The following is a 23,247-nucleotide window of genomic DNA, read 5'->3' as shown; positions in this document are numbered from 1 at the left end:
ATCTAAAATCAATACCGTATAAAACACTATGATATTGCATAATATTAGAAACATAAAGTTGATTAACAGAAAACAGTAAGAGTGGTTGTAGAGGGTTATACTGGGGCATGGGACTGCCACTAAGAACTGTTTGCTTTTTTAAACTATGTGTATACATTACGTTGATTAACATAAAAAATTCAGTGTTCTCTCTCTCTCTCTCTCTCTCTCTCTCTCTCTCTCTCTCTCTCTCTCTCTCTCTTTCTCTCTCTCTCTCTCTCTCTGTCTCCAAGAAAGCTTTCTATGATACAGTTCACTCTTTATTTCCTACATTCAACCACAAAATGCAGAAAACAATGAAAAACCATTTTCTCACTTCTCCCAAGAATGGTGCATAACTAGTTCTATTTCAGATGCACGGAAAAGAAGTTAATTAATTATATTTAATGGATACCTTAGATCATTAGGACTTGATTCTCTTGGTGAGTCTGTGGGAAAGTCTGCACTTAGGCTGAGTTAACATTTAAGTCATTGTTTTGATCATCTCTGCAGAGTATCTCTTCCCTTTGTATTCATGGTGTCTTTATCACACTGCTCAGAACAGTTACTAATTCTCTGTTCCAAAGCCCTTTTCTTCCTTTGGTTTCCTTGAAAGAAGGACTTTATCCTATTTATCATTGTATTACCAGTGTCAAAACATTATCTAATATACAATCAGTAGATCTTGATTTAATTGTGTTAATTAGTCTGTGGATATGTATCTTAGAAGACGGAACTGTGTCCCCTGACATGATGGAACATTTAAAAAGCCAAGTCATTGTTCCGTCTTGCCCCTCACCAGCTGTTGGCACTTGGAAAAGTTGTTTAAACTCTCTTAGGCTTGTTTTCTCACTTAGTGGTGATAATAATGTGTTAGCTAAATAACTCATGGGACTGTTGCTGATATCTGGAAGAAAGATGAAGGTGGTAATATTGAGTAATGATCTATACAAGTGAAGGGATTTTATGTATGATACTAACAATGATTATTTCAAGCACCTAAAAGCTGAGAGTTAAGGGCATCTTTCAAGTATTATGGTCCTCCCCGCACAGCAAGGCTTGCCTTCTAAACCCAGTGAAGTGTTTAAGCTTGCAAAGATTCTCAGAGTTAGCCAGAACTCCCAGCATGGCTGCCTCAATAAAGGAGGGGGAGTGGGAGCATAAATAAGGTAAGTCTGGGTCCTGGAGTAAGTTTAAATGATGTCACCACATAAAGAAATTCATAGGAGGGTTTTCTGTGCTTGGGCGGCCCTGTATGTGCTGAATATACACTGCAATCTTCAGATTTATTGACAAGATATCAGAAAAAGGTGAACTGCAGACAGATCTAATAAAAGTTGGACAGCCCTGTGCACAAATAGCTCCCATTGCAGGCCAGCAAAATGAATAATATCTGTGTGTGTGTTGTGTAAACAAACTTTACCTAAAATAATTCTCTAAAAGCTGTTCATCTACTGACTTTCCCCCCTCACTATCAGGAAATGAGAATTGAAAATATTTAAATACTGGCAGAGGGATGGGATCTGGGTGGCAAACCGATATTCTCTATTAAAGTCCGAGATTTAAAGATCCATTTATCAAAACCTTTGGTGTGTGCCCAAGTCTCCCTGAATTAATGCATGCATGCATATGAAAATCAATGTTTCCTGCCCATATAAACACTGCAGCTCTGAATCAATCTCTCAAAGCCGAAGAGGGTTAAATATTTAAACAAGCTATGTATTGAAATACATTTTTAATGCCGTGAAGTCATTCTGATGAAAGATTACTCAGGAGCCTTCATTACTGAGTGTAGAGAGTAATGTGGTATTATCAGAACAGATGGCCCAGCTGTCTGTGGGCTCTGGCCCCCCTCAGGGTAGATTCAGATACTACTCCTAGAGTCAGCTGTCGGTAGCCAGTGGCCTGAATGGATGGCTGCCTACACGCCACACATTCCCTACATGACGGCTATGCTGGCTGCTGTCTCAGGGAGCATTTCCTTAAGGAGTCCAGTGCTGTTTTGATTGGATTGGATTTCTTTGTAAGCACTTCATGTTTCTGCTGCTTGTTTCAAGCAGAGGCTGCTGTTCAAGAATCCAGAGTGGACGAGCTGACCATTCTGCCGCTTATTGTCGGATCATCGCTGGGCTACTCTCAAAAGTCTGCATGGAGTGTGATTTAAGCCTATTCTGTTTTGTTACTTACTTCTGATGAAGTGTACTAGTAAGCAGAAAAGCCTTAAATTCCTAAATCCTGAGCTGTGTCGTTTTCACTCCCTCATTTCCTAGCTCTGTAGCTTTGGGAAACTTGTGTAATCTCTCTGACCTTAGTTATTTCTACATGTATTCTCGGATATTCCTTTCTTTTATAGCCTTCTATGACCAATTGTTAAGTTGTGTGATCATAGGAAAGAATCAGAATGTTAGTTATAGAAAGATGACTGGTCTCAAAACCAGGCAGAGGGATAGAGTCTCCAAGCATCTTTTCAAACTCTTTTGCCTCATTGCATCTCAGTTTTGCTGTCTCTAAACTAAGATGAAATTTTCTGTTTTTTTTTTTTTTTTTTCTGATTCTGTTGAAGCATCTTGAAGAATCTGATACAATATTGAAAAATATCTGTGAAAAACACGTGGTTGCTATTTGTGAGAACTACAGATGAGAAAATGGGGGAGGTTCTGACATTGTGAGGAGAAGGTTCTGAGGTGTGGACAGTGTTGCTGTAATTGCAGTGCATTTGGGTAATTTGTAATTTAAAGACAAACCCAGTGCTGCCCCATCTAAGTCTGATTGGCTAAGTGGCTCTGTTCATTCCTGCTCTCCAAGCCATGTTGTGTAAGGGAATATGTCATGAAAAGCAACTATTTGAGGCCAAATTTATTTTCATACCAATCAGGTCAAAATGAGACGCCACATGGAGTACAATGATTTTTGGATTTGGATGTTAAACAAAATTTGAAGGAAAATGTGATGACTGGTGAAAATCATTACATTCATCAGTTAAATATTGACCCAATTAGACATTTCTGAAATTTCCTAATTGTAAGTTGATGCTGCTATTGGTGGGTGACAGGTATTCAGTAAAGAATAACAGTTTTCTCCTGGGAGAGAAAGAACACACACTCTTCCCAGTAACCACAGTTTTCTGTGGAAAAGCATGACAAGAAAAAGTTGGAGAGGATTTGAAAGGAACACTTGGCAGGTTTCCTTGTAACACGGCACATACAGCCACCTTGTTACAACCCCACTAATTCAACAAGGATCAAATCATCAACTATGAGAGAAATTGAAGCCAGACCTTTCGAGTCACAGACTGATAGCTACCATTTTCATTAGGTAAAGACTGTCATTCCCTCTACTTGCCTATTAGCTGTGGATGCTGATGGCTATATAGTAGAGCAGGATCAGACAGGTGCCCTGCAGTCCTGTACTAGTTTGGCATGTTTAAGGTCCCCAGTTTCTTTATTTCCTTTTTCTACAGATTAGCTAGTTTCTACATCTGCTTATTAATTTCACTTCCACCTAGGAGGTACCATAGCTATGCCACAGGCATTCAACAATATGTTCCTACTGGTGATGTTAACAACTCATCCTGGTCCGTGGTGACTCAGATGGTTCAACCAATCGCTTCCTGGTCAAGACATGAGATTCCTTCTGAAATCATAACAATTTAAGGGTCACCAAAGGTCAAGCCAATCCATGAATCCTCTGGAATATTTCACACACTTTCTTCTTTCACTTTGTTTTCTCGATTCCTTCTATATCTATATGCCACGTCCTTGGGATGTTTGATTCCCCCCCCCCCCCCGTTCCTAAGTAAGCTTCATGGTTTTCATAAAGCATTTCATAACCAACTCACTGTGAGTTCTTTTACTCATCTGAACTACAATACCACGTTCTCTTTGAAACACTCCTTTGTCACGTAAAATGCAGTATTATGCTGTTAGCTAGGTGTTGGGGATGAACCAGTGAATCCACAGTCTTTATCTTTTCCCACCTAACTAGCCTCTGTGACTTTGAGAAAATGATTAATCTCACTCATCTCTCATGGGAATAATACCTCCTTCACAAATTGTTGTGAAGACAAAATAAGAATGTGTGTGAAATTCCTTTATAAGTTTTGAAGTGCTACATAAACATGAGGTATTGTTTTTATTATCTTACTTCCAATCATATTAGCTCTCAATCATTTGTCTTGGTGCATAAAGATCAAGATATTTTTTGTTGGTTTTAGCAGAGTGATTTGCACATAAAGATTGAATTGATTGATTCATTTTTACTTTCAGATTTATGATCCAAGGTCTAATAATATTTCAAAATCTTGGCAGTCCATGACTGAGGCTTTGAGTGTCCTTTCTCTTTAGTCTTTGCAAGTTCAAATGGAGTTGGTTCCCATCTATATGAGATTGTGGTCACTCAAACATGGAGCTAGAGGGGCCTGGGGTTAAAGGCTGTGTTCTCCATATAATTTCATTACACTTTTCACATAACTTTCCAGTTTAGCAAAGGCACCTTGGCCAGCTGTTTTTCACCAACTTTCTATTGGATTTAACTGATTTTAAAGTAAGCTCGGATCATTTTGGTGTTAAAACTTTTAGCAAAAACATTTTCAGACACAAATAAGAAAGCAGAATAATAAGAAAGAGCAGTAAGTTTTGAATGTGTTCTTTTTTATTTTTTTTTTAAAGTATATTCCTATGTATTATTCTATACAATCTTTTTAGCATGTCCACAAAACAAAACATTCTAAACCTCATTTTATACATGAGAAATCTAAGGCTCTCAGCTCCAAAGTCATTTTTCCTCTTTACAGCAACGTTAACAGTAAATCTAATTTAGTTTAAAAAACAATTATAAAATCAGTTTTGCATAGAATCTGTTCAAATTTCCCTACCCTGGGACAGAGGACTAATCTGACTAACTAGATATCTATGTGAGGAAAAGAAGTAGTAGAAAGTTGTTTTCTCACCCCAAGCTACAGCAGGCACTGTCATGCCATCACAATTATGGGCAGAATCAAGACTTAAGCATGTGCTCCAGGCAGCTAGCTACAGGAAGAGGAAGTCTGAATGAATTGCTAATAGCAGTCACCACACATCATGTCATACTGGAAGGTATCCATTATATATGATCTAAGAGGGAAGATTCTTTTATGAATGCAATATAAACAAACAAAAATTATCAGTTACACTCTGATACAATGTTCTTTCAGATTCATTTTGGTAATTGAAAGTTATTTTAGACTTAATTTAGATACAGATTTTTATGAAAATCTGTTGCACATGCACAGAAAAGAAAAATAGGTTAACACACTAGTTTTGAAGATCCCCGATGCTATTCTAACTCTGACTTTTCTTAATTATTTCTCTACTTGGACACTGATGCTTATCTATTTGCAAACAATATTGTTTTCTGTACTATGAGAAAAGTGATGAGTCAGCATTACATAAGCCTGTGCTCTACCTTTGCTTCTAGGATTTTTTTTTCAAACTGCTGTAACTCATTCTGCAAGTTACCATGGGTGTGTTAATTCAATTTAACTGTTACGATAGCCACCTGATTGACAGTAATTCGTGTTATTTTGTGATCTTAGAGATGTAAAATGTGGTGGGACAAATGTATTTTGTTGTCTATGAAAATATGGAAATAGGAAATGAATCGATAGTCAGGGACTCGAAAGTGACAGAAAAACAGGTGTATAGCAAATTCATTAGGCAAGCGGAGGTCATTCCTGGAATAGGTGTGGGTTTGGGGATGAACTTTCTATGCTCCCTGGGACTAATGTAGTGGTGTGGATGGGAGAGTAAATTGGAGGTACTGGCCCTTTAGACACTGGATCTCCACGATTCTAATATGATTACTCACAAAACAATAAATACTATACTGTTTAGAGGTGACAGCTCCAAATTAGGATGAGGAATCCAAAATGCAAATGATGCATCCACAATTAACTTGTGAAACATAAACTCACTGGTCCTTATTTTCCTTACCTAAAATGAAAAGAACCTATTTACCTCCCTTTCTTCATAAGGATTACTACTGGCTTTCATAGACAGTTATTTGATGGCTGCTACATACAAGGTACCCTGATGGGTCTAACTTCATCAGACTTTAACCAAGATCCTATAGCAACAGGCCCTCATATTACACATGAGAAATCTAAGACCTAAGTCTGTTGGGTCACCAGGCCTAACTCAACTCATCAGTAAATAACAGAGAAGGGATTAAAATCCAGAGCTCTGGAATCAAATCTAGTTTTCTTTCATTACATTGCATAAGAATAATTGGGAAAGCTTAAATGTATTAACAATGTATTAACAATGATAGTCACTTTATCTACACGTATTAACAATGTATTAACATGTATTAACAATGATAGTCACTTTATCTACACGAGGAAAACTCTCTATCTCAAATATTTTAATTAAAGTTGTATTTCTTTGCTAGATGAGGAAATGCACAAATTCTGATTACTGAAGAATCTCATTTTGTGCCCTTTCATTGTTTTCACTGATGCTACCAATGCCAAGCTCAGATGGCGATTGGTGAGGAACTTGGACAAAATAGGAATCAAATTGCAAGTTAATCCCAACTGTGCCATATTTAATAGCACCTACACAACAAAAACTACATACACAACAATTCAGCATGCATCAGTGAACATTCACGGAGCTCTTATCATGAACTTGGCTCTGTGTTCTGTGATTTTATATTTGTCAGTGCATACAATGCTTGTCATCTTGCTGATGAAAAACCTGAAGCTTGGCAAGGTTACCCAATTTGTCCAAATTCACACAGAAAGATATTTAAACCACTGCTCATTCCATTCTTGCCATCTGATTCTGTTCAAGTGAAGGGGAAATCATGGACAGTTAAATTCAAATTCTGTAGTCATACTACAAGTAACTATGTTTCTTTTGCATAGGAACTTCAAGATGGCAGATAGGGAAGTAGGCTTTTGTTTTTAGCATACTAAGTGCTTTACTGGTAAGGAACACAGCCATGCTCTTTTCTGATTGTCTGAGCATCTTCTCCAGGAGAGAGGATCCTGAATACAATTTTAAAAAACAGCCATAATAATAAACGCATCTGCAGAGACATAAACTTATTTGTGAGGGTTATGAAGGAAGCATCTGGAGTGCTGAGGCTATTGTTTTTTGAAACTGTTCTTGGGTGGCTGGCTAGGTAGTCGTCATCTTATTTACACAGAACCTCCTTTCCATTTCATGTAGCTTCCTCTGTCCCAGAGAAAGCTGTATATCACACCTAAAACTACCATATGCAAACCATCCTCTTTGGAAAGCTGCTGAGATCACTCACTGACTCTCTTAGAGCACAAATGGGTGCATAAGTGAGAAGCCAACACCCTACCTGGTTCATTAAGCACTGACTATCTGCATAAGATTGGTCTAGGCCCCTTGGAAGGTACAACCAACATGTGGTCCTTGACCTTAGTTTATATCTACACCGGAAAACTGGGTAAAGCATGTGGAATCTAAAGCAATATAAGGCCTGACTCTAGTGTTGGCTTGGAAGGTGAAGGATGAGTCCTAAGGAAATTCAGCAAAAGCAAGTTAGCCATGAACAGAAAGACAGAAATCGTTCTTGAAAGAAGTGAAAATTGACCCAATTCTCAGATTCTTGTTTACATTGTCATTTCTATTGTATACGTCATTTATAAAGAGAAAACTCAAAACACCAGTACCTAGTAACCTCCCCAATCATGTTAGGAATCCCTGTCTTCTCTGGGCTTCTCACATATTCCCATTCTGTTTTCCTTTCTACTGTATTCTTTCTTTCTCTCTCCTTCCACTGTCCTCTGGCTTCTAATAATTATTTCTCCCATACTTTTCCATACCTTCACAGCCTTTGATATGTTATATTCCTCCATATCTTGTCTTTCTCATGATCACTTTGTCTCCTTTCAATCATATTTTTCTTCTGCTCTGATGCCACATTGTCAATTGTGAACTAATGAATGTACTAATAGAGATTTCTGAATTCAGGGGGGAAAACATCCTGGGTATCCCATGTTTGGGTTGTCAAGCATCAGAGAACTTTACAGATCCTCTGCCCAAATTATGTAAGGGGAACTTCTGACATAGAAGGGCAATGCCTAAAGGATTGAGGTGTAAAAAGTGGAGGTCCTAGCGCAAAAGAGTAAGTTGATATCAGCTCATCTCAACTTTCACCTTGGGCTCATGCTCGGTTATTTAAAGGAAGGAAGAAAAGAATCGCTGCATATTGATTACCTACTATGTGCCAAGACTTGTCCTGGGCACTTTGAAACATTTAATTCTCCCAAGAGTCATCAAGGTGGATATTAATGTCACCCAATTATAAATGGGGAAACTGAAGCTCAGAGGGCTTAAGTCTATCACCCAAGGTCATGCAGCTGACAATAGCAGTCTAGATTCTGCCATTATTTCTAATGCCAGCTTGATTTCTGCCTCCTTTCCTGCAAGGACCACTAACACCAGACTACCGGCAAAGATAGCAATCCTCACAGTTTCTCAGGCTTGTAGTAAAGCTTTGATGTCCCTTTGTTTAAGGCAGGACCCTGGGTGCCATGCTGAGGAGAGGACAGAAACAGTTTCAGGCAGACCAGGAGGAGACAGGCTGAGGGCTTGGTCACACAAGTGTGGGCTGGAAGGCACAGGAAGTCGGCAGGTCAGAGGTCACTTTCCAGGGAAGTAAGCTAGGCAGGTAGATATCAAAAGCCCAAACAGTCAGGGTCCAGAGACTCAGTGATCACAGAGGCCGGGACAATGGTTCTATTGAACAGGAGACATGAAGGCAAACAAAGATCCTAGGACAGGTGCTTCTTTTGTTGCCCGCTGAGTGTGAGCAGCTTTGGATCCTAGGTGTTAAAGAAAGTTACAAGATCTCAGATACCCGCAGGAAAACTGTGCCCCTTATGGAGCATAAAACAGAGACGTGGAAATTGTTTTACTGTGGTCAATGCTGCAAAAAGACTAACTTTTATATTGGTTGATGAATCCGAGATGTGAATAGGTATCCCTTTTACATGGCTCACACTTCATTGTTGTATGTAGAGACATCGATAGAGGCAGTGAAGTTTTATGGCCTCCAGACTCATTATTTTATACCCCTCCCTTCCACCTAGACCTGGTGTTAAGTATTATCCCTTTACTCTCATACTTGCTTCCAGCCCCTGTCAAAACCTGCTCTCTGATTACTCTTAAGGGAGAATGACTATGGGAACGGAATAGGGCACACATCTTTCCTAGGGAAACTGACTTTGTTCAGATAGAAGCCAGGGGAAGTTCAGTGAGGAAGACTCTGAGCAAGGACTGAGATGAGGCAGAGCTCTCATCTCCTGATGTTGCAAGAAGTGAGTGAGCAGTTGGCTATCCCACCTACACATAAGGTCAGCCCTGACAACAGTCAGTTTTTGTGTGTGTCCTGGAACCATTTTCTCAGAGTGACATTGACATATGTCCCCATAAATAAATTAGCAATCCCATCTCAGCTGACACATTTGGCAGAAAGAAGAAGTTCAAGTGCCAGTGTGTGGGTTAATTCCTGTGCCCATTCCACTGGGAAAGCTCAAGTGTATCAACGTGTGCTTTTATCACAAGCAACGGGATGCAGAAAGCTTTTCTTTGCTTCTTTTTCTTGGTTTTCACAGAAATATATTTTGACTTCTCAGTGTAAAAGATGCGAGAAATTATTAAACTAACAGCACAGTTATAGAAAGACGGGGATAGGTGAAGCAGAAATAGCATTTTACAATTTACAAAAATAGTAATAGGGAGTTCACAGTGCTCAATCCTCCCCCCCCCCAAATTCTCATTGTGAGAGGTGGATATTTATGTTTTTTATATGGCAAAGTTACTTCTGCTAAACCTCTATATAGGATTAAGGCATGAAAAGGCCAACGAGTTCTAGTGCCTTCCACCTTATTACCTCAGAAGGAGCAGTGGCTGCTCAAAAGTGCCTTCCTCTGTCCCACATATTCATTTAAAAAAAATTTGGAAAGCTTTATAAGTGCTTGTTCCTGCAGTAAATAAATATATTGCCTGGGATAAGAAAAAAAAATGTGGACAGAATTCCTATGATAAATAGTTAATTGGGGGAATCAATTACAGAAATAAACATAACAAGTTTATTTAATAAGTATTGACTGAGCCCTTGAAATGTACTGAGCCACGTGCTACAATCAGCCTGACTCATGCTCACCCTATAGGTGACACCTCATCCTGATAACGGAATTTTTTACTGCAAATATTAGCTCTCTTCACCCAGCCGAGATATTTATAACAATACATCGATTATTCTGGCCATTCATCTATTTACTAATTCATTTATATATTTACTGCTTATTTCCTACTTGCAATTTACTCTTCTAAATGCTGGAGATACAATAGTGAACGAGATAGATGAAGCTCTTGCCCTCGTGAAACATACAGTCTAGAGAGCCTCAGGTTTTTATGAAAACAACACAGATTTCATTTGAGAGCAAGTGCACCTATCCAATGTAATGAGAATTGTGCTTTTCTTTCCGATGAGAGTCGGCATAAGGTCAAAATTCTCCTGTACTACGAGTTAGAACCGCTTCTAAATAATTTAACCCTTGAACATAACCAATTCAATGTCTCTGTGCCTGTGTGTTTTCACGTGCTAAGTGAATGAGAGATATTCAAGAACTGCATGGTACGAAATGAAAGTCACTAGCCTCATGTGGCTATTACAATTATTTTAATGTACTTAATAGTAAATAAAATTAAAATTCAGTCTCTCAGTCACACTAGACCATTTCAAATGCTCATAGGCACATGTGGCTAATGGCTATCATCATGGATAGTGAAGAACAGAACATTTTCATCATCACAGAAAGTTCTTTTGGACAGCACTGCTCTAGAAGACAACTTCTGGGGATAATATCTATGATATTTATTTGTCTTTTGGCTGCTTTGCTGCAGAATTTAAGATGTAACTCACTGCTTTGAAATTCTACATCACCTTCCCCATACATAAATTACATGGAATTACTACGCACACTCATATAGATGTTTATGTGCTTTTTTTTATGTATGACTTTATCCCCTACTAGACTGGAAGCACTGGTGGGCATTGATAATGCCTTAATCCCCTACATTCTAAATATTTAGTGCAGTGTCCTACAGATGGTGAGACCTCAATAGATGTTTGTGCTATTGGTGAGGAAGATAATTTCTGGTCTTCAGCTGCACCCTAACAGCCTGTGAGCTGTGCTTCTAAAAAGCAGAGGGGACATGTACTACAGAGCAGCCCTGAAGGACAGATCACGAGTTTGGACTTCACCACATTGAGTTTGATCCCAAAGGCTATTTCTGCACATCAAGCCATCTGGAGATAGCGTGGGTGCCAGGCATCACGCCTGTGCAGTAATGTATCTCATCCCTTGGTATTTAAATGCTATCTTGGCATGGGACACTGGTGTCCACACTCAGCCACAGGCATAGAAAAAAGTTCTTACTTCAAGTCGTGGGCTGCAAACTTCATTTCCTTGGTTGAACTTAGTTATGTCTGGGGCCAGCCACTCATCCCCTTCCACAGCTGCAGGATTCTCCTTCTGAGTCTCTAAGAATATGATCACAAAAGCTTTATAAAAATAAGAAGCTATTAAAGATTTAGGGAATAGGTCATGTCCAAATTCAGTTCATAAGAAACTAAAAAAAATGACGTCTGCTCTGGAAGATCAGATCCACTCTGGAGGACGAATTATTTTAAGTTAGGTAACTTTCAGCATTACTTAGGTGCATCAAGATCCAGCTGCCAGGAGGAACGATATTGCAGCCACTTAATGTTTCATATGATAAGATTGTCTTTTTTCTTGTCTTCGCTCCCTTCCGTATTGAGCTCCATTTTCTAAGCTCCCTTATCAACTTGTATTTGCTTCAAAAGACTCTGTGCGTATTTTGCCCATAGTATTGGTTTTGGAAATTTGAAAGAGAAAGTCTGCAGCAATAGGTCAGCATGTATTCGACATCATCTTTTCAATCTTTCTTCCTTCAAATAAACTCAATAAAGTAACTCTTATTAGCTATTTGCAAATAAAGCCTCTGAAGAACCAAAAGCTTAAGTGAGGGTGGTAGATCCCTAAATGAGATAATGGTAGAACCGGAACTAGAAACCAATGGAGGACTTGAAACAGTGTCAGAAGAAAAATTACATAGTAAGATTTCAGAGAAATCTGAAAAGGAAAGGATGTCTGCCTTCCATATGTCCCCTGGCCTGCTAGTTAAAATTGATCATGACTAGTTACTGAATGCTTAGAATGTATAGGAGTGTATGGCCAAATATTGGCAGAGTTAGAAGAAGTTCACTAACTTCATGATGTTTACAAATACAATTTGGAGTTGTTTTGAAAAAAAATAATTAAAATTAACAGTGGAATGTACTTAAAAAGAAAAATAAATATACAGGCAACAAATGGTAACTGAGCTAGAGGAAAAGAACCCTTGATGTAAGTGTTTTTTCACAAATAGATTATTATTGATTTGTAGGAATGAAATGAGAAATAGATATTAGTCTCACACAAAGAGAATGAGAAAAATATACAGATATTGGAAAGTGTAATAGTGGCTTAGTTATTGAGGAATATGCAGAAATTAAACAGGAAAGGCAGGGTGAATCCAGATTCTGAAGGTATTTTGAATATTGGCTAGGAAATTTTGTCTCTATCTTGTGCAATTCAGAGGCACCTTTTAAAGATAACTTCAGTTCCAATCTGCCCTTCTGACCTTGTAGCATCATGCTTATTTTCATTACTGTCTTTGGTCTTTGGTTTTTGATGCTATTCATACCTTCATTCTAACTCCTTCCCACATCCATTCTTCCTGGAATTTCAGGGCTCAATCCAAATCTCCCCTCTTCCAAAAAACATCCTCAATTTATGGAATACGTGACAGAATATAACATACTTTATCTCTAAAAACTACCTTTTTTAAAAAAGCTGAAACTCTTTTGAGACGTTGCAAAACCATTCTCTTAAGGCGTAGTCTAGTTTTGTGAATTTGAACAGTTCGTAAAATAAATTTATCAGCTTTGGTAAAAAGTGCCTAAACTTTAAAAAAATGATTGCTCCTTTAAACGTATCAAAATCCTACTACGTGGGAATGCTGAGGAACAAGCCACCGGAAGTGTACAGAGTACACAAAGACAGTAGAAAACCTTTGACATCGGCAGAAGCCAGTCTTTCGTTCCAACTATCCCTTGTACATCATTCTTTTTAACTGGTATATGAAATTTTCTGTTTTTGCTTCAAGACAACAGATGCTCAATGAGGTAGTTTCCTTTTTTTTTTTTTTTTTGTCTTGTCTGGTACCTGGCACATAAGAAGACGGGTAACTAACAAAAGTTTCTTGAGCTCAATTGTCATGTGCCAGGCATTTTACCTCACATTCTTTCACTTAATAACAGACAATTCAAACGTTATGCCAAAGATGAATTCTAGGTCCTCCAAGATAAATTAATGGTACAAGACATTCATGCAGTTAAATTATAAAGATGGAAAGACCTAGGAACTAAAGAGTCAAGCATTCACACATTCTTTCTATGGATTACACACATAATTAGAGTTAATCGAATTGAGAATCTTTCAAAGCATTACTATTGGGAAGTGAAGGTCTGGGTGACATTTCTTATTAAAGAGGAAATGGCCTTTGGGATACCACTTTGTGAAATAAAGAAACAGTCACCCTGCTACATACGGTTAATCTTACATATCTGTTCATAGCAAAAAGTATAGACAGCAGTCTCTTAGCCCTATTTTACTATGAAAAAATCAAGCCTCAGGGGATGTAGAGTCTAAACCAAGGTAGGGATGTTGGAACTCAATGAACTGAAATCAGAATATGTCCTGCCTGCTTGAGCTTTAGCAAACCTCTTCCTCAGCTCATCTAACTGCGGACCGAAGGTTATATTATTATTCCTCCAACAGTTGGTTCCATTCTCTGACATTTTTCTTGTTGCCTGTGATTTTGCGAAGCATCCACTTTTCACAAGTGAAAACTGATTTTGTCCAAACAGATGCTTGTTTCTATATTTTGCATTCTGGAAAAAAAATATGGATATGATTTGGTTCAGGAGGGGGCTAGAGAGAGATGGGGAATGAAATCACTGGTAGAGGCACAGCTTGAGCCGAAATTAGAAGCCAAGTGAGATCTGTAAGCAGGAGGAAGGGAGTCTCCAAAGAAAATTTGTTGTATAATAAAACACTCATTGAAAATATTCTGACAAGGAGCCCTAACAAAATTCTCACATATCATAGGCTAGATGATAAAATGGTTTCTCTCCTAAGTTTCTATAAGAAGTTGTGATAAGCTAGATTTGGACAATTTATTCCAAGAGAGGCAAACAATCGAATCCCAATCGTTCCCTCAATCAGCAATCATCTCCTAAGCACCATGTTTTTGTCCTAATCACTGTTAGGCTGAAATCAGAAGAATCAGGAGAAAAACAAATAAAACTAATAAACACAGTATAGATGATGTCCAGGAGAAGCTCATTGTACAGATGGGACACAGGGATAATAAACATGCAAAACAGGAGCCAGAGGAGCCAATACAAGTTAAGTTTCAGGTATTGTTTCTCTAAGGCACGACTGGCCTATTGTTCCATAGCTCAGTCCACTGCTGTCTGACTCTGAATTCTTGGATTGGATTGAAAACAAGGCATGATGCCTGATGTTCTAACTCCTCTGTAGGAACCACAGTCGCTGAGGCAGTGCCCAATTTCTCCAATTGACTTTGCTGGCCTGTGACTGAGATGCACCTCACTGTCATTTCTCTGCCTCTGTCTAGAGCCTGCTGAGCCAGGCTAAGGAAACTGCATGTAGCCCACCCTCAGCATCCTGATTCTCTGAAGGTGGATTTCATGTCTGCAACTAGGGTAGTTGATGCAAATTTTAGGGGTGGGATAGCTTCCTAGAGATCACTAAATCAAGTAGTGGAGGTGACCCTTGTGACAAGAGTAAGAGCATCTCCTGAAGATCATCTCAACATTTTACCCCAACTATCATTCTCTTCCCCAGGCTAAGATGCTGGTTAAAAAAGATTCTACCTTTCTGCCTAGACACAGGATACTTAGAGTGGTCAGTCATCACGTTCCCCTCATTCTCTGCAGCATCCGAGGGGAGGATCCTTGCACATACAGAAGGCACTCTTCCGTTCCTGGTGTACATTCAGCATCACCCAGATGTAATTGGAATGACTTTCTTGTAATCTGGTTTGGGCTCTGATAATAACTGCTTCCATTTATACATTCAGAGATCACTGCTGAGTGACTTTGCACTCCTCTACATCAAAGGTAATTATTATTTTTATAGTTCAGTTAGTAAAAATCACATTTCTGTTTGCCTTGCTAAGATGGTACCACCAAATTTAACAATAGAACACTTATCCCAAAGCTACCTAGACACAAGATATTATTAGAATATCGCAGCACTTTTCCCCCTCCTCCGTTATGCAGATGGGTCATATTCAATTTGAAAATTAGAATGCTTCAAATTAAGAATATTAGAGCTATAAATATTATAATCCTGTAAAACTAACTTCTCGATTTAGAAATGAGGACACTGAGGCCCAAATTCAGTGATTTGTCCTAAATCACACCAGTCTATAAAAGAACCCGCATTCTAACCAATGTCTTTAGACTCCTGGTACAGTACTCATTTTTCCTTTTCTCTTTAAGCTCCAGATATCGAAAAAGAAGTATAATAAAATATTTCAGGATTGAAGAAAACAGAAATTGATCCACCATTTGTGGAGTATCTCCTGAGTGCAAGGCATTTCATACAATTTAATGCCTCCAACTGGATACCTAGGCCCTAGTTTCTACTCTGACACTAAGCATCTATGCGACCTTGTGACCTGGTTCTCCTTGAGCTTCCATTTTCTCTCTCCTACAAGTAAGAGGACTGGACTAGAATATTCCATGAAGTCTTTTTGCATTATCATTTGGGACCAAGTGTCAGCCATATTTTAGTTTAAACATCTAAGCACCCTTTGAATATTCTTTTTGTCTCGTTGTTCCAAGTAAGGAATGGGTTCTTTTGTTCCACTGCAGTATTACTACTATATGTTCCTAGATTTAACCACAGTTAGAAACCTTTCAAACAGTTTTGTTTTCCTCTTTATTCCTGAAACTGCTGGCAAAGAGTCAGGAGGAAGAATGTATACCATCCCAGACCTTGAGCACAGTGTAGGGGTGGGAGGTCAGAGCTGGGTCCAGCACAGTGGAGGCAGTTCTCTTCCTTTCCCATAGCCTGCTTGGCTGTTTGGACAAAGGGCTCTCCAGCAATCTGACAGCCTGTTTCCATATTATCGCTGCTTTCTCCTCTCCAGTTTTATTAAGCATGTTAAGTAAGATGTTTTGCCATGTTCTTACAGAGTCTGTTGCATTGATTATTCACAGTGCCATCCCCCCTCCTCCCATCCTGCTTGGTGCCCCCTCTACTTGCCTTGATTTATTACCCACTATATTGTTCCCAGCACAGACCTTTTTATCATTGTCACATATGTGAGCCTCGTGATGAGATATACTCAGTAGTGGCTGGAGGGGCAGGAGGGAGCTGTAGGAATCAAGCAAGGACGAAGTTTGCAACTGATTGTAATTTTTTCTAAAACTCATCTCTGCTTATACTTTGGAGGAGCCCAAACATAATTCTCTTTGTCTCTTTATAATATATAATTCAATGGATTATTTGAAGAATATTTAGACTACACAGGCAAGCTTTACTAGGAGCCCTGAAATAAGTAACAAAGGTAAAAGCAATCAATTATTCAATATTTAGTATGTGTCCATCATGATGTCAAGTGCTTTATGTAGATGATTTCCTGTGATTCTATCTCAAAACAATAAACAAACAAACAATAAACAACACCTTGTTACATAGATCCTTTTTAATTCCATACCTCTTTTCTGTGTGAAGAAATTGAGGCACGAAGGGTCTAATCATATAATCACAAAGCGGTCAGGTCCAAGTTCTGACCCCTAGATCTTTTGACCTCAGAGGGGCACTCCTAATGGCTACAGATAAAATGGTAGAATTTTTTGTTGATGATCTGAGTGGATTTTCCGTTTATGTTTTTTGTCATTTGCTTTTCCAATACATTTTGGAATCAGCTTGTCAATTCCACTAAAATTCTATTGGAATTTTGATTGTAATTACATTGTTGTACAGATCGATACAAAGAGAATGGTCACATTTTTATAGTGACTATCAATAAACACTATATCTCTCCTTTTATTTTGGCTTTTACAATTTTCTCTAGAAGTCTGGCACATCTTTTGTTACATTAATTTTCAGATACCTTATATTTTTGGATGCTAATGTATAAGAAAATATTTTCCTTAATTACATTTTCTGATTTATGCTGGTATATAGAAACACAATTGATTGTGTATATTGATCTTACAGCTTACAGCCACATTGCTGAACTCTCTTATTATTACTAATAATTTTTCTGTAAATCCTTTTTGGTTTCCTATATAAACAATCATAACATCTGAAAAAAATTGCTTTGTTTATATCTTCTGATTCTATGCCTTTGCTTTCTTTTATAAATATTTTTATTAAAATAGAGCTAACATACAATATTATATTAGTTTCAGGTGTATACCATATTTATTCAACATTTATGTACATAAAGAAGTGATCACCATGATAAGTCCCGCAACCATCTGTCACCATACCACACTATCACAATATTATTGACTATATTCCCCATGCTGTATATTACATCCCCATGACTTATTTGTTTTATACCTGGAAAGTTAATGCTAGTAGGGGACAGTGCTGTGATTCAAACAAACTAGGACTCTACAACTTGTGTTCTTAATCAACTATATGTATTTTTCAAATAGATAATATGTAGAATTCTATCCTGTACTATTATAAAAGATATGAATTAAAAAATGTTTCATGAGCAAAACAGTTGGGAAATTCTGAGTGTTTACTGTAGTCTAGGACTTTGAGTTTTTATTGTACATTTAAAGACCAGAGAAAATAGCAAATGGATTCGCTGGCCTTTCTAGGTCATCTCTTTATCTTGTCCCTCCTTTTTCTAACTGCACAAAGTGAATAATTAATGGAAAATAATACTTCCAGGATGTGAACTAGATATGGTAGGAGTGTGTAATTAGGGTGCTCAAAAATGCTTGATTTGAGGCTCAGCATTTAAAAGTGAATGTTTATATGCAGCAGACAAATAAATGAACAAAAACAGAAAGTTTTTTTTTTAAATAAGCAAATTCATTGGATAATAGTTATAGTAAAGAATATGCTCAAAAGATGGAAGTAAAACTGTTTGGCTCCCCTTAGTATCACTAATTCATGGAAGACCTTAGTTGTAAACAAGCAGGATGCTGTAATCTCTGACCTAGTTAAAACTGGATAAACCACAATAGGTGTGTCCCGCAAATATTTGCCAAGTACTTGTCCATGTCTATTATAGCTACTGAGCAAATGGCTTAGCATGAATAACTTTGTCCTTAATGTGTACCTCATTAAGAGGTAGATGTCTTCTCATTTACTGCTAACTTCTCCAATTCATCTAGAGTCTGTAGACCATCTATTACCTTTCCAAATACTGTGCATTTCATGTCCAAATGTGGCTGCTTGCCATAGGTGATGAAGAACTGAAATCTATTGGTGTTTGGGCCATTATTAGTCATAGATACCACACTTCTAACATCGTGCTTAAGATATTCACTGTATTCATCCTCAAATTTCTTGCCCCAGATACTGTTACCTCCACTTCTGGTATCTGTGAGATCTCCTGTTTGAACCATGAAACTTCTTGATATTTCTGTGAAATATAATTGTAGTAATTACTGGCACAAAGAGCCAAGAACTTTTCATGTCTTTTGAGTGTGCTCTCACAGAAGACTTCTATTTTAATAACACATCTGTAGGCAGTGTCACCAAAATTTTTCTTACTATTACTTAATTTCTCACAGTCTTATTCAGAGTTAGAAACTGAATCTTTAATGACTTTGGTTAACACAGCTGTAGTTAAAGCAGAAAAGATGCAATTGCAGATGCCTTAGACAGGTCCGTAAATTTGAAATTAGCATCTTCATGTCACCAGAAGTCAAGAACGGGACCCATTCAAGACAGAAGGCCGCTCTCGGGTTAGTTACCTCCTTGTCCCTCCCTCTCCTATCTAACTCAAATTAAAATGGCTAGAACTAGGGAGACAATGTAATTCATTCCCTCCTGGAACACTTTCGACAGTGAAAAAAAGATCTTTTCACTATTTATTTTCATTTTTTAAATCATACTTTGCTAGGCTAGGCTATCTATCATGATGTTGACTGCAAATGGGCATCATTGACTTATGCTTGATTTTAAAGAAAATGCTTTAAAATATTTATCCATGTAGAATATTGTGTCTAGTTTGTGTTACCATTGTTGCTTATCTTTATCAGGTTAAGGAAGTTTGTGATATTGTAATTTATTTATATATATATATATATATATATATATATATATATATGTATATATATATATATATATATATATATATATATATATATATATATATATGTATGTATATATATTTGGTCTTCTTTAGTAACTCACTTCTAAATCTCTTGGAGTTTCCTGTTATGAGAGCAATAAAGGTGTCTTCTGAAGGTATGTTAATATTGACTTTTGCGAAACATCCAAGGGTGGAGGCTGGTTACCAGGAGAAACAATCATGTGATTAGAGAGTTGGAACTTTCAGTCCCATCTCCCTGATCTCCTAAAGAGGAGAAGGGCTGGAAATTGACTGTAATCACCAATGGCCAATGATTAAATCAATCATGCCTATTAATGAAGTCTTCCTAAAAACCCAGAAGAATGGGGTTCTTAGAGTTTCTGGGTTGGTGAACACGTGGAGATTTGGAGACAGTGACAGGTTCCAAGAGAGCATGGAATCCCCCTGCCCTTTCCCCATACCTTGTGTTATGCATCTCTTGTATCTAGGTGTTCCTGAGTTCTATCCTTTTAAAATAAACTGGTAATCTAATAAATAAAATGCTTTTTTTCTGAAACTTTATCAAATTTACTGAATGCAGAAAGGGGATACTTTGATGATGTGAACACTTTTGAGGTGAAATTATATCTTGTAAGTTTAGTCAAAATAAGACTGTGAGATGCATTCAGGTTCTGGTAAGGGCGTCTCTAAGCAAGTCCAGTGTATAACTCAGTAACTCAATCTCAAGGCTCTCACTGGTATGGTCAATCCCCAATGCCTGCGCTTCCAGGTTGACTCTGTACCTTCAACCTCAGTGCTGGTTTCCTACCTTTAATTCCTTGATCTTGGGCTATGCCTATATTTTAATCAGTTTTGTGTGTCTCTTACCTACACATTGCTTATCGTTATTGTAACCAATGCTGTGGGTCACTGTCCAACACGTCCATCTGAATCGGCAGAAGCTTATAGGCTGCTGTTTCTCAGCTCTCCTACATACTCGAGGTGGCTCTCTGGGCATATTCTGCCCATTAGCATTCAAATTCTGATAAATTATAATTATGATCTTAGAGAAGGAACTGGTTTAGGTGTTAAAATTTTGTACTTGTCACACTATATATTGGGTTAACAATTAAATATTTATCTGTACATTATCTTGTCTTCATAATTCTCAGCCACCTCAGGCCATCTTCTACCATTTCATGTGTCAGAAAATGGCATGGCTCAGCAAATCTGAAGGAAACAGTTGTGTTTTTTCTGGCATAGACATTAGTTAGTAAGAAAGGGAACTTAAAGATTTAAAATCTTGTTTTTGAAGACAAAACTCAACGTTTTTACCTAATTAACATATTTGGTGAGAATGTACAATGCCATGAAAGTCAGTTTTGCCCACTGTGGACCTAAGGATGAGTCCATTGACTTAAAACAGAGCATGTGAATTAGGGGGGACACAAGAGGACTAAGCAAAATGAATGTTCTTGAGATACAGATAATCTTGCTTAAGGTACAGGGATAAATGCATATAACATGTTCCAGGATTTGAGAATATAGAAGACCCAGGATCTGCTTTCTGACTGGAATTCTGGAAGCTGAAGCCACATTGCAGTCCCTCTGCCACCATGACATTGAGCTGTGGAGTTGTCTGGGACCAAGAGAACCTAAGATAGTGTCTACATTTCCTATGGATGCGCGCGCGCGCACACACACACACACGTAAGGAAAAGAGGCTACCTTCTTTGTGCTTCTGAGAACATCACTGAGGAAGCCCACAGTGGAAAGCACCACAGAAGTATGTCCAGAAACGAAGTAGGAGATGGAAGTCTCAAGGAATGCCAATTGGAAGGGAGATAGTATCCAAGACCCAGAGACGTCGATAGTTCATCCCAGTGGATACCAACATGGATAAAAGCTCAGAACCTTAAGCCAGATACCTGCTACTGGGTGACACCCCAGGGACTAGGTAGAAGAGGAAAAAAAAATCCCTGAACTGATTAACTTTAAACCTAGAACGATTTGACCATGAAAGGAGTACACTTATGTTCACTGTGATCAAGTGGATTAGGAGACTCAGAGAAGAGATTAAGTTGAGTTATAAAGAATAGTTACAGTTCCTGCACATCTGAGATAGTAAGAAACCACTACCATTCTTCAGTTTATAGGTTGGAAATGCTGGAAAATTTTAAAATTTCCATTTAGAAAATATGGGTACAATTATTTTGTTCTGTGACAAAGTGGGAATGGTGTTGCAGACATTACAGTGTTTTCTGTTTACTGTTTATTTTTCTCTTCTGCTTTCTCTCTTATTTGTTATTTGCTAAACCAGATAACTTCTTGGGAAGCATATTACATGTTTTGAACTTTAGATAAAATAAATACTATTCTCCATGTAAATAGCAATGCACAATGAATTCTTTGGTTTCGGAAAGGGCTGACTTTGCCCATAGGCATTGCAAAAATATTTAGCAGATTGGTTAGCATTAGTGCTGTTTTTAAGTGCTATTTATTTTAGTAGAAGCTGGGCTACACTAATTAATTTTTTCTGACTATAAAGGGGTTAAGTGTAAAAACACTGAAGTAGAAACCCAGAGTAATTGACATTATATTTCTGAATAAGCATAGTGATTTTTTATTTTTTATTTTATTTTATTTATTTATTTTTTGTAATTCTCATAGGCTGATGCCTTGGCAAGTATCCATAAACTTGTTTCATATCCACCAGCTCTGCCACAAGTGGAAAATATTGGCCAACTCCTACTCGATGAGAAACACTTTTCATCTCCTTCCATGGGAGACAGAAGGGCTATCAATCACAGTTGCCATCAGATTCTGACATTGGCTGAGTAGCTTGGCTTTCTGCCTTAGGTCCACATGACATGTTCCACTGCATCACTCTGATTTCTCTTTCCATAATGATGGCCATGGGCACTCTTCTTTCTCCCATCTCTTCCCTCAGGGTGTCATCTTCTTCCTGATCCATTTCTACCATTAGCAAGTAACCGATTTCCACCTACCAGTAGGCACTCAAATTTAAACTGCATGAACATAAAGTTAGTGGGAAAAGAGTAAAAGTTTGGTTTACTGAGTTTCCTATCAGTTTTATTGTTTTTTCTCATTACTGTTGCCTACGTTGAAAGTACTGGATTAGACACCAAGGGTCCTGAAATTAATCCCAATTCTGTTCCTTTCTAGTTTTATAACCTTGGGAAACTGAAAACCTTGTCTGCATATTAGAATCATCTGGGGAATCTTATAAGCATTTAAATACTCAACTGATACTCAAAACAAATTTATTCACAATTTCTAGGGGCAGAAAACAGGCATCAGTAGATTTAGACATTCCCCAGGTGATTCCATGCAGAATTTGGGAAGCATTGAGCTCATTTCTTTAAAACTTAGAATACTAATCAATCTAATTTTTATTACTTTGCCTCAGATCCTACCCTTGTAGTGTATAAATGATATTGTATATGTCAAAGTCCTTCATAAATTGTAAATTAAGTAATCATTAATATTTTTCACAGATGTTATATTCTGAGAGAAATAAAATAAACAGAGTTATTGGCTCTTCCAGTTACTAGGATTGCAGGATAGGTAGTAACAAAGGTTACTCTGACTTTTCCTTTTTCCTATGTTAGCCCCCTCCCTCAATTTTAACCACAAAATGTGAAACAATATGATGAATTCCAGAAAGCAACCCCAGGAAGCCTCAGGGTCTTCCAGAGTAAAGAGTATGTATCATAGATGAGTTTAGCATTTTAGAAAATCCTACTTGTCCCCTTAC

At 37.8% G+C, this 23,247-nt stretch overlaps 1 pseudogene across 1 annotated transcript; it reads right to left on the bottom strand.

Moving 5' to 3' along the window:
• Window positions 1-18,461: 18,461 nt before the first annotated feature.
• On the bottom strand, window positions 18,462-22,443 carry LOC308509836 (peptidyl-prolyl cis-trans isomerase-like 3; annotated as a pseudogene). Its single transcript has 2 exons — window positions 22,298-22,443; window positions 18,462-18,915 (listed from the first exon to the last, which is right to left on the bottom strand). The product of its transcript is annotated as a peptidyl-prolyl cis-trans isomerase-like 3 (transcript).
• Window positions 22,444-23,247: the final 804 nt, after the last annotated feature.

This window comes from Rhinolophus hipposideros (genome assembly GCF_964194185.1).
Source record: "Rhinolophus hipposideros genome assembly, chromosome: 17".
Classification (NCBI taxonomy): domain Eukaryota; kingdom Metazoa; phylum Chordata; class Mammalia; order Chiroptera; family Rhinolophidae; genus Rhinolophus; species Rhinolophus hipposideros.
This window is presented reverse-complemented; position numbering and strand designations above follow the sequence as displayed.